Source organism: Dufourea novaeangliae, unplaced genomic scaffold (genome assembly GCF_001272555.1).
Source record: "Dufourea novaeangliae isolate 0120121106 unplaced genomic scaffold, ASM127255v1 scaffold48, whole genome shotgun sequence".
Lineage (NCBI taxonomy): Eukaryota > Metazoa > Arthropoda > Insecta > Hymenoptera > Halictidae > Dufourea > Dufourea novaeangliae.
In genome coordinates, this window is record NW_015373938.1 from 2,147,889 (window position 1) to 2,161,403 (window position 13,515).

Genomic DNA, 13,515 nt, shown 5'->3' on the forward strand with positions numbered 1-13,515 from the left:
TTGTGCATACCAAGTTATTATTAATTCATTTTGCTCGTTGATTCTCTACACAGACTTGGGGTACGGGCAGTGGGTCTGTACCTATGGTACGGGCAGTGGGTCTGTACACTAAGACTGTTTGCCGATCCCTCTGGTTTCTATTGAGAAGCCAGATATCGGACGTGTTTAGTCTTTGCCTGGTAAGTAGGATTTGGAGAAAGACTCGTGCGTGCAAGGGTACGGAGTAGTCGGGAGGCTGCTCCATAAACAGAGAATCTCGCTTGCACTACCATGCTTGTGTACTCCTTTGGTTCGGGTCTGGTACGCAGGTGACCAGCCCAAAGCTCCATGGCAGTAAAAGATGGATCCGGGTTAGCGAGGTGTCGCCCGTCTTTCCTATTTTCTTAAACCAGGTTCTGGCGACAACACTTTCATCGCGATACTTGTTCATACTGTAGTTTAACGCGTAGTTCATCGTAGACTTAATAACTGCTTGGTATATAGAATATTAGGTGCGTAAACGAAATGATCGATGGAACTTTTTTCATTCCGTCTATCTCTTTCGTTTGAGTATTAGCGACTACATTGCGTTTAGTTTAAGTTATTTTGTATTAATAGCATTAATTCGTATTAATTACAATATTAAGATAATATTAGTTCTAAGCTGAAGAACGAAGACAACCGACGAGGGAACTTAGTTTTTTATAGGTTTAGGCTCAAGAAAGAAGTCATCCGCCGAGGGATGTTAGTACCGATAGTTTTAGATAGTTAAGATTTAAGTTATTTATAAGGTTTATTGTGAAAGGTAGGAAGATGTAGAACTTGTGATTCCATCTACCTGCCTTGGGCCTCCACTCGCAGCAACCTCCTCGTGGTGAGGCCTGGGCAATCGGTATTATCATCGGTAAAGTATTGTAAACCGAAGATAATATCGAGCTAATGGCTGCGAACTTTAAATCTATCTGATAAAACCCCGTTCAGTGTTACATCGAACTTGGATTATTCTGAGAAACGATATGAGATTGAAAGTTTTGTAAGAATGTCTAGTATTTTCAATCTTTTAATAAAGTACTGTAGATAAAGATACATGAGACTATTGAAAATTACTTTAAATCCCTTTCCTTATTCTGTATATCCTTGAATTAGAAAAGAATAGTTGCTGGAGCAATGAACATTTTGACAGGATACTGGTATAAATGGAACTTTGACAATTTTCTAAGTTTCATTTGTTCGAGGTGGCTGAAATTCTTGAATATTCTTAATACACTAATAATATATGACGCGTCAAAGTATAGATTTTCCGACTTATCTATAAGATAAATTGTTCGAAATGCATGATAAATGGGCATTTTGGTAATGTAACATTACTAATGTTACATTTTATACGTTCCTTTTTTTCGTTTTTATATATTTTTTATCTAATAACGTGATATAAGAATCTTAATACAAAAAATAAATTACCTACTGGCGATTGGTGAATTTTTACACATAACTTTATTTAAACATCATTTATTTACAATAATTTTATTTATTGCGAGAAATTATATAATGAACTTCAACCCAACTAGAGGTCAGTTAACCAAACTTCCACAATATATCCAGGTTTGCATTTTCTTCATTTTCCCCATAAAGGAAAGCCTTTATCTATTATTTCGTTGGTAGTATCTGTCGGATTGTATTTCATAAACTTTGGCGTAATTGTCAAATAATTGACGGGACGTATTTATCACAGATGGTGCTCAGAAAAACATCGTATTCGAAACTTTGACAAAGAGGCAATAAAAATACCACTAGGCATTGTACATCAATGCTTTCCATCCAAAACGAATTGAAATACCAAATTTTCGAAGATAGCCTGGGATATGTACGCGGTTGAATTCATTCATCAGTCGTAACGTACATTGGATTGTAAGTTTTCGAAAAGTGGTTAAACAAAGGCACGAAACATATGGCTCTGACATTGTTTATAACCATTGGAGTGCTGCGAAATGAAATTTCTGAGAAATCGTCCTTGTGCGTCTGTTATTCCGTTTAAGGTGGGTCAGTGCTCGTTGAACTAACCGAAGGTATACGCAAAAAAAAAGGTCGTACGGCGTGTAATATGGTACTGAATATTCTATTTCGTTAAACTAGAAATTGAAGTGGGGCGGGGAGGACAGCTACCCCCACCCACCGAACCTCCAATAACGATGCCCCTAAGATAGCCGAATCAACCCATCGCGAACAGTCAAAGACGGCCTAAGGGTCATTCGTCTCGCACAAGTTGAAGTGATAAGACGGGAAGTGAATTCGCTCCCATCGAAGTGTACGTGATTTTTACTTTCACATCTAATCATTTATACCAACTATTAGTGCCTTCGTTATTTCTTTATCATTACTTTCGTTTAATATTTATTCAATTTCGAGTAAATTATCGTAAATTAATTCGATATTACGGAACAAAGTGATCGGTTTTCACGACTTTCTTTGTCTACGTTGTAGTATTTACGCATTTCTGATTCCACTTACAATCTTTTACGGCACACCTCGAGTACAACAATTATTTATTTGTAACGAAACCATTGGTAATTTAATAATGTAATTGCTTGGTTTAAACGCGTTTATTTTCTGTTTCAGAGCACCGGGTGGAAAGGACGTGCCCCCTGACACCATGGCAGCAGCAACACTCCGGAAAAGTGGTGAAACACGGTAATATGTTGTAACAAATAGGTAATGATCTACTATATATTTTGATTTTATCGTGTTTCTATTATATCACGCTGTAAGCATGATCGCGATTTTTTTATTTATTGTGCAAAGATCGAACGAGAATTTTTCCGGGAAGTATGTACAGTGAATTAAACTGCGCAATTGAAGAATTCAAAATGGCTACCGTGGCCATTAGAAAATTTGAATATTACTTTTAAACATTTAAATTCGAAATATTCGTAATTTCCTGTGTCACGGTCGCGAAATTGTTTTAATATTAATTATTTCACTTGTCTATCTTTATGGAACCATGGTGTTTGCATTTGCATACGGTTTCGGTTGTAAGTTTGATTATATAGATACTGCGTAATTCATCGTGCTCATCGAAGCACAGGGGTAAATAACGAAACTTTGATATTTGTAATGATTTTCTGAATATTTACAAAAATCGGGACGTGGTTTAGATACAGAAAATGAACGTGTTTACAGCTCTAACAAGAAATGTCTTTAATATGATAAATATTAAATATATACGTATAACAGATTTAATATATTTATATTGAATTGAATAATTATTCTGTAATATTTAATAATGTTTAAACTCATGTGAATTATTGAAAGGCAATATTTTCTCGACAAACACTTGGTAGGATACAGAAACTAAAACAGTAGGCAGGCACAAGTGTGCCTTGTATTTCCCATGTACTTTTCTTTCAGAGAATTTTGTGGCCGCGCGCAATGCGGTCGAATAGAGTCAGTGTTTATATCGTACAAGATTTTTGGTTTATGCGGAGCGAACTGGCTCCGTGTAGAATCTCACCGGAGATGTTAGGTTTTCGCGAAATTAGAGTCAGTGTTTATTGCGTGTTATCAATTACTGTCAGAGTGTCGGGACACTTTTTGCTTTTTGAGTCGTGAAAGTAGAGTCACTGCATCACCGAAGAAAATATTTTTGCGCAGCTCTGTTTACAGAGGATGTAAGTATCTTTATATTCTATTACTTACACTATTCAATTGAAACAGCTAGAATTTTGAGAGCAGGTTGTAACGATTTCTGTTCCTTTTTTATCAGATTCATCAGGCGCTGTATCAACGACCATTGCAGAGGATGTCCTCGGGCGAAGCTCCACCAGCCAAGACTGTAAGCATCTTTAAATATTCTTACTTACGTTATTCAATCGAAATAAGTATAATGTTGAGAAGAGATTGTAACGCATTTTGTTCCTTTTTTTTCCAGATTCCTAGAGTCTTAGACGGAGCCCTTCTGTCATCTGGTGAGTCTGCATGCTTTTGTTCCTCCGGTCCCCAATCATGTCGTAGGACGATTGGTCCGAAACGGCACGGGTGACTGGTTGTATACGTGCTTAATTTGGCGAGTACAGTGAACGCGGATATGCAATCATATCCGCGAGTAGTGACATCGATCTGTTGTGTTTCTGAGATAGGCTAGGGTCTTCTTGTACGCCGCGTTTATTATTAATAATATAATGCAGAAATATTTTTTATTGAAAGTATATTTATAAACGAATATTAACTTAACGTGAAATTATTGATTAATATTGATCTTTGATATTTGGGGACCAGAAGTCCTATTGTTTACAACAATTGATATTTTTCTATTAATCGAGAACGTGGTACTATATTATTCAGTTAACTAGAGAATGCAGTAACTTGATGGCAATTAGTCATACATTAATATTGTCATATCGAAACCATTGCACTAAAATTATTCTATTAATGTCTTCATCAATCAAGAAGATTACATAAAAATTATTCTAGTGTTGTTTACAAGTACGGTCAATTGATTGAAAAATAATACTGAACACATTAATGTAAGAAATATATGTCGACGAATATAGAATTGAAAGAACGGAAACCACGCCGATGTGTTTAAAGTAGAGAGGAAAACATTGTGGTGCCTTCTTAGATGTGCATGTTACATACAGCAGTTAGCGCAATACCACGAGACGCGGCAGTACGTTTCACAAATTGGAACCATTGTTGCAAGTTTCATTCGTATTTACGAATCCCAATAAAGTATCGATCCATAAAACAAAGACGTGTTGAGTTGCATCGTTTGTGATCGTTTCAATCGTTGGTGAATAATTTAACATAGGTGCACATGTGTTAAATTGTTGCACGATCATTGTCGTGACCGGTTGTTTTGATGCTAATAGCAAAGAATTGTATCCAAGTTTACGTACACACGGGTAGTAATATGTATATTGAAACGTGCTGGCGTGTACTCACGACCACTTTAATGGAGTGTGAGCGTTAAATGCAGGGAAGGCACTACTGTGTTTGGCCAGTATGTATACAATGTTCCTTAAACATATCGGTATGGTAGACGTACATGTATGTACTCTGAAGAAATGAGTATTTGTAAAGTCTGTCCCTTAAAAAGGACAGGGCCAGAAGTGTCCATCTACCATTTACGAGCAGCATTCTTCCCTTCCGGAGGTACCCCCACTACGGGACTCTGGTTGACTCGCTCGAGTCAATCTGAGGTCGGTAGTCGGGGAAACCCACGAGGGGAGGCTTGTAATTGCTTGTAGCTCGTGGGTGGCATTTGGACACCTCTTGTAATAGAGTCAATTTTTATGATTGTTAGCATGTTAATCACTTTTGATTTCACCCGTTAGTGTGTTCTTTATTATTCTCAAAAGTTTTACCGTCATTTGTAATGAAATAAGAAAATTAATATGAGGTAAATTTATTTATCATTTAAATGCAGTATTAGTAAAAGGTATAAACAAGCATTGCATATTGGTCAGTGATGCTTCATGAATATTCTTATTTGTATCGAAGATATATTTGTCTTCATTTATATCTTTAATATAAATAGGAATATTCAAGAAGCATCACTGACCAATATATAATGCTTGTTTGTATATTTTACTAATGAAACTGTGAAGAATTATATCATATACGTACTACCACGTTACTCGAAGACAGATATAAAAATTAAGTAGGGCATTTTGGTACACATAGATTGAGCTAGAACGTAACGTTCTAGACATATGTGATATTAGAGACCATGTACAAGAATGCATTTCGCGACGGATAGACCTCTGAGTCAAAGTGACGTGTCTGTGACACTTATATTATGATATATGCCTTGCATTGGCTTTGACGACGGGATCGCCCGAGGATTGTTCAATATATCTAGAGTCATTTATCTTACTGCAGAATCTTGCTTAGAGTCTTGACAATTAAATTATACAATATTAACAAATAATTAATATTTGCTTTTCAATTTTTATTAATACAAAGTCGAGTCACTTTTATTCCAAGAGAATATTAGCCCGTTAGAAGAGAATGAATTATATAATATGTTTTTTAGTTAGGATTTTCAGGATATTGATTCCGTGTTCGTTGCTCAAACCCTTTCACGTGTCCAGGTGCTACTTGATTGGGTGAGAGCAACGGGGAACGATGACTTGATTTCATATAAATAACATGTGTATGCGACTGGCAAAGTCAGCTTACCGTGCACGACGTATTTTCCACTTTTGTGTGTGTGGTTAGGCAGTGGAATTGCGTCGGTTTCTATTTCTATCAATTAACATTTCATCTGTAATTGTACCTTGGAAGAATTTTTTACAATTTCCGGTATCGGTCGTAAATATTCCTTTGCTTTATACAATGTCTATAATAAAATGTCCATGGAATATGTACGGATTTCGAGTCTCTCGTTATCATGCGAGAAATTTAACACGTAATCGATTTAAAGTATACCAAATATACGTACTTATAATACTTAGAGAATTTTTTTATTTTCGCAATGGATGCTAGTCTTTGCCAGTCGATTTCAGGAAAATGGTACGTACCTATGTAGAGTGTGCAAGTTGTGTATTGCGCTCGGGTGTCGGAGGCGTCCCGGGACGTCCTCCCTAGGTGTTAGGTTAACTTGCACCCGGGCGTATGCTTGAGAACCGTGGAGCGTTGTGTGTTGGTGAGAATCTGTCTTTTGCAATTTCTTTTTAAATATAGGGTTAGGTAGGCAGGTAGCATACTTTCTTGTGTGTGAATGTATGATTAAATTGTAAGTAGGTAGGGGCCGGGGCAGGCTATATCACATTCTTTGATCGGGTAGGCTCCCCCATTTCGCGTGATAGTCCTGCTACCGGGATCAATTGTAGCGTCGATTCGAAACTAGTCCAGACGGAGCATGCTGTCTCCTTCTGGTTTCGATTTCGATTCTTCAAATTGGTCATATAGTTGCGTCGCGGTCGCGGTCGGAAGGATAGGAACGACGAAACGAACGACCTGCTCGATTGCACTCGTGGTACGATCGTACAAGACTCTTACGAGTTCGGTTGATCGTCCACAACCGAGCAGTTTCAGGATTTCAGATTCGGGCGGACCGCCGAAGAAAAGAAGTGGCCCGACACAAACTGTGTATCGAAGAGGGCAGCAACGAATGGCTCTGCATCTTCGGACGCGGAGTCATTACTACTTTGTCACTGTACTCGCTTGTAGTTGTAGTAGTTAGTATTTCTGGCCAATGTACCGGCCCAACGACCAGCAATCTTGGGCAAAATCGCGGTTTAAATTAGTGTTGCGGATGAGACTAGATCACGGGTTGCATTAGCCTTGTAAACTGTTAATATTGATCTTCCTAATTGCTTGGAGAATAGTGTTACGAATGATGAAGTCGTGTTTGTATTAAAATCATTTTTATATTTTCAGGGTAGTGTTGCGAATGATGAAATCGTGTTTGTATTAAAATCATTTTTATATTTTCAGGGTAGTGTTGCGAATGATGAAATCGTGTTTGTATTAAAATCATTTTTATATTTTCAGGGTAGTGTTGCGAATGATGAAATCGTGTTTGTATTAAAATCATTTTTATATTTTCAGGGTAGTGTTGCGAATGATGAAATCGTGTTTGTATTAAAATCATTTTTATATTTTCAGGGTAGTGTTGCGAATGATGAAATCGTGTTTGTATTAAAATCATTTTTATATTTTCAGGGTAGTGTTGCGAATGATGAAATCGTGTTTGTATTAAAATCATTTTTATATTATCAGGGTAGTGTTGCGATAATGACTGAGCGCGATTGCTTATACTTGTTATTTGAATGAAAGTCTTGTTGGATTAAAGATCACAACTTTAATCGATTCATATAGTCGTTGTCTTTTGTTGAATTAGTGTTGCGAGATGAATTGATCGGATTTGGCTTAGTGTTGCGATCCATGAAACGCCCAAAACTATGCTGGAACCACTATCAGAACCACAAAGCAGCAGCTTATATTGCTGTAAAGAGTGGTTCACCGCAGCCCAAAATGGTTGCACCGATTTCTTCAACCTAAAGTTAGCGTTGCGTATTATGAGACGAAGGTGCACGGGAGTTTTTTCATTTTTATATTTATTAAATTAGCGTGGCGAGCAAAGAAAGTACCACTCGCGTTTTTTGAGAATCTTCTGAACATCAATTGACATTATATGATTAGTGTTGCGAGTGATAAGCGAGTTTTTTCATATTATATTCAATTATTTAGTGTTGCGTAAAGAAATATAATGGTCCACTAACGGGTTCTTCTTTTAATAAAATGAAATTTAAAGAGTGGACAGATTCAGCGCCCTGTTGTGGCTGCTATTTTTCTATTTCTGTATTATTTGCCAAGTGTTTGCGTTGGGAATATTGCTGAAAAAAATATTTATCTTTCAAAAAGAAGTGTTCAATTTTTTTTTATAATAACATAATCATTCTTTTGTAATTTCTTGAACCATTAATATCAGCTACATACACATTGATGATTATATATTTGGATGGAAGATTTGATTAATTACTGAGATTTGACACAAGAATAATGAAAATTAAAGTCAATTTGAGATTAAAGTTTAGAGTCTTTTGAAGTAGGCATGACTATTTGTTGTTAGAGCTGTTAATAGATTAATTGTTCAATCGTAATACGTTGCTTGTATACAATATTGATATCAAAATAGTGTACATTTTTGTAAATTTTTGGAATCTCTCTGCAAAAATCAAAGTTTCTTCGCGATTGTTGCTAAGCTTGACAATTAATGAAAAGCTTGCAGTTGAAAAAATATGCAAATGCAAATTCGATACTTCATATTGATAGCAACTTCTCAAGTAGAGTCGCCGTTAATTCGTTATTGCGATCTCTATACGAGTATAATTTCAATTTCGATACAGTAAAATGCGATTATTTCGATTTAAATGTTTTTATTATGTTAAATATTGATTATTGCTAATCAGAAATGAACTAATAGAGTCGCGATAAAATCTATTCTTGTTTCATCTTTGCACAGAGACAATTTATTCTTTGCTGAAATTCATTTCTTGCTTAAATTCAATTGATTAATAGTAGATTCTACCGTTCTAGTAAATTCATTTTTTTCGATAATAAAGACTGATATTTTTAATATTTTGTGTGTACTAACCCGTTTCCTTTTCAGCTTCTCACTCAATGAATTAGTCTGTTTCAGATTATCTACATAAATTCCTACAATGAACACAAGTTTGTCAACAGGAGAAGATAATACATTGAATTTTCTGTTTCAAATTAGATATCGTCGTGGGATTAAATTTCTACTCGACCGAAATAAAATGTCTACAAAACCATGTTATTATATTATGTATTCTTATTATATATATGTTGCTATTGAAATTCTTATTGAAATTTATGCAGAATGAAATGTCCGTAACCATGTTTTATTGTGATATATACTTTGAATATCTATTGTAGAACCAAAATATGTATAAAAATATATCGATATACTTTTATGCTTATTACATGTTGTTATTGAAATTGTTATTGCAATTATTATTTAAATTTATGCATAATGAAATGTCCATTAACATGTTTTGTTGTGATCCTTTGAACTTCTGTTTCAGGGATCGCCGTATTATCAAATTTCTTTGACTTTCTGTTTCAGGAATCATCGTGGATTCAAACTTCAAACTGAAGTACCCACATCTAATAATAATGTCTCGTTCTAATCTTTCAGGGTCTGTTTCAGAAAGCATCATATGAAAACATCCCTTCATCCGATGATCACATATGATGAGTTCACGCTTCACATGAACTTCATACGAAGATTTCTCTTATCTAATATGTAGTTCACGTGACGAGTTCTTTTCATATAAAGATCTTGGGGGCTGCTTCGATTAAATCAACAACTAGATTCGTTGGGGAAAATGTTGCAAAAAGCACAAAGGGTTGGGCGGTGTAGGCGCGATGGGTGGTGGGTCTCCATTCGCAGCAACCTCCACGTGGTGAGACCTGGGCAATCATTATTATTTGGTATATAATTGACAGTCATAATCACGTATGAGTTGACGAGTTATATAACAAATAGTATGAGCTAATTGGCTGCGAGTTTGTTCATTACTCATTAAATATTAAAATTAAATATTTTCAACAATGTCATATTCATAACAATTACATACCTCTAGGGTACATATGTTGTTAAATATTTCGCCAGTTGTTTTATAATGCAAATTGTTAATAACTATAATTACCAGAAATCGAGATACAGAGTAACATTTAAGATGTGGATCTTGCAATGAAGCTTTATAAATGATTAATTTGTATTTTATTATAAATTATTAAACAACAACCTCATCTTAGTATTTATGAGAAATATGAAATATTAATTATTTTATTTAAATGACTTGAATTTCGTCTTGTGCGTAAATTCAGGACAGAACTGCCCTAGACGTGTGGCGCGAGAAGATTTTGGAATTTGTATTTTCATGAACGAAGTTAGAAACTAGTACTTGTGAGGACGGGCATCATTTTTCCTAGTCACGCATTAAATTCGAAGTTTGAAGAACATAGATTAGGTCTTTCTAGCGGCTGGGAACCAGTAATTACAAGAACATTGTTAAAATCACATTTATTTGCAACACATTTTTTTTTTGTGTTATGCGTACCCCGTTTAGTTTACTTTGGTCAGCTCTTACACCGTTATACAGATAGCTTTCGTCTAGATAAAGCACACGATTTGTAGCTGAAAGAACGTAGATTAATGCCCTGCCATTGACAATAACAATAAACGACCAGAACACTGTTAGAATCGCATTTAATCGCGGAATACCACTATTTGTTCGACCACTGGCGCCACCCGTGGCAATTCGCTCAAACTGCTAGCCAAATCATACCAACAGGTGAGAGAAAATTCCTAGAGATGGAAAAATGCGAATATCTCAGTAATTAAGCGCTCAAAGTCATGGTTGCTAGTCTTTAATTATTCCACATAATTTAATGCGTCGATTGAATACAGCGGAACCCTATAATTAGACAAATTATTTCTACCAGTGTTGATATGTACATTTGTAGCGTTGACAGAAATAATTCTCCTGATTATGGGTTTCTGGGATATTGGTTCGATGCACGGGATTATCAGGAGTAATTTGAGACTAATGACGTTCATTTTGAGCACTTCATTAATGAGATATTTGCATTTTTACCGCAGAATAGTTGGCATTAGGTCTAATTATGTATGAGAGCAATTTCAGATTCGGAAGGAGCAAATTGGGAGCAATTTTTGAGATACAAATCGTTAGGATACGTTAACATTCGGCGCCAACTATTCTGCGGTAAAAGTTGTTTGTAATTTACTGAGTATCTCGTCTGTCGCCAGAGTAAAACTTCCGGTGGTGCTAGTGCAGCCTAATGACTCGTTTTTTTAATACATTTGTACCTTTGTAGCTAATGACTATTTTTTGTTATAAATTGAACAATATATACTACTGGGCGTATTAATAAACATATTATTATAATTATTGATGATATTGATGATATTGATTCAAAACTTTTGAAGCCCAGACTCGACCTTCCTGGTACTCATATGGCATATAACTTTCACTAATTCGCCGCCAAAGTAACATTGGGTAGTGGCAATGGTGGCAATTCAAAAGAGTAGATCAGTGATAGCGCTCGTGTATTCGGATACATGTTCACCATGTTTGTGAACATGTATTTCTATTGTTATTATTATTTATTCATTACTTTACATGTTTGCCATTGCCTAAAAGTAATAATTAAAAGCCGTTATGTATGTCGCAAACATTTTTTTAACTCAATTTGTTTAATCACTGCAGAGATGAAAATTTTTTAGCATTATCCTTTTTTCTTTTTTTTTTTTCTTATTCCCGTTACGAACGTCAAAGTAACTAGACGTTACAATCGAGTCTTATTATTATTTCATTTTTCTATAAAGAGTCTTCTTAGGAATTTCAGATTTTATTTCATAGAAAATACATTTTGGATTTCAGTGAACAGTAATATTTCATTTGTAAATTCTCTGAACGCATCCCCGCATTTCCCGCCACCAACCAAACATATCCAGTGTGTTAATCCTCAAAGTTGCACGCAGCGATATAGTTGCATATAATAGTCATACTTTTGCAACAGCACAAAATTATGCGTCCTTTTAGATGTACATTCCACAGTAAAATTACACATCAATGGGCGAATATTTTATTGTCCTGCAATTAAATTGATAGCATTAGTAAACACAAAACAAGAAAATGTGCTTTTGCTTCGTAAAGAAACGTACGTGGCTTGTATGTAGTGATGGGTACATGAAAAAACAGGTCCAAACAAGTTTGGGTTTCTATGCGCTTGAGAAATTTGGACAACCCAAACAGGATTTGGTCGTGCTTGAGGCGTTCAAACTCTGTTTGGACTGTTCAAACTCCCCGTGTGAGGTCCAAACATGTGTGAACGTTCTGCGTGCCCACCACTTGTTGTACATACAGGGTGTCCCATTTAAATCGACCCACTCGAATTAAAAAATGTTTCAGTTAAAAGTTGAATGGTCTCAGGAGACACATTTTCTAATGTAAGTAACCTTTCTATGTGGACGCGTAGAGGTCATATGAAGGTTAACTTTATTTTTTTTAAATGGGGTTACGTATTTTTTAATGCACTACTTAATGCTGCTTGTTATTCTTTACATAAAGTATAAGTGACGTATTGCGAATTAGTGCATTAAAAAATATATGAATTCATTTAAAGAACAAAACTGACCTTCATGTCACCTCTACGCGTCCACATAGAAAAAAGTCGGTAACATAAGAAAGTGTGGCCCCTAATACCATTTAACTTTTGTCCGAAACATTTTGTAATATCGTCAACAGTTTCGGAGATATTCGAGTCGATCGATTTAAACGGGACACTCTGTGTATGATGATGAATGAATTGGTTCCTTAAACTGAATTATATGTACGTTTGTTCCAATTAAGGTTGGAGTACGTTAAAATAAGAATGGCTAAGAGTTTCGTTACGTCTGTACCTCTAGATTCAATTGGTCAATTTCGTGACTTTTCTGGAATTGTCCTTAACAGGAAAGAGAGGATACACGTATTGAACTTACCATACACTATGTTGTGATGTTGCCGACGGTTAACATCTCGTTCAGTCCACTTGACCTCAGCAGAAGTTATACTAAAACACATTAGTGATATATCGTTAATAAAACTTAAACCAATATATTTTCGACTGATTTTCTTATGCTACCTGCTGCAGCCAGATTATCAGGTGGGAGGGGATTGGGGCGAAATTTATCTTAAGGTAAATTTCATAATATTACTTTAACTGGAATTTAGGTTTATTTTTACATACAAATTATTAGTTAATATAATATATTTTCCCCTAGGAGACGGTAGGGCGGGGGGTGTAAAATCCAATTTTTTAGAGCAAAAGACACTTTTTTCCTCTGGGCAAGACCCTCTCTTCCTAAAGGAGTAAAAATTGGATTTTCCCTCCCCTAGTGTAGAGGATGTGTCTGGATATAATTTCAATCTGTAAAAGCACTGTTCACAGGTAAAATAGTTAATCTTTATTTCTTTGCTTTACAAAAGCGATAAA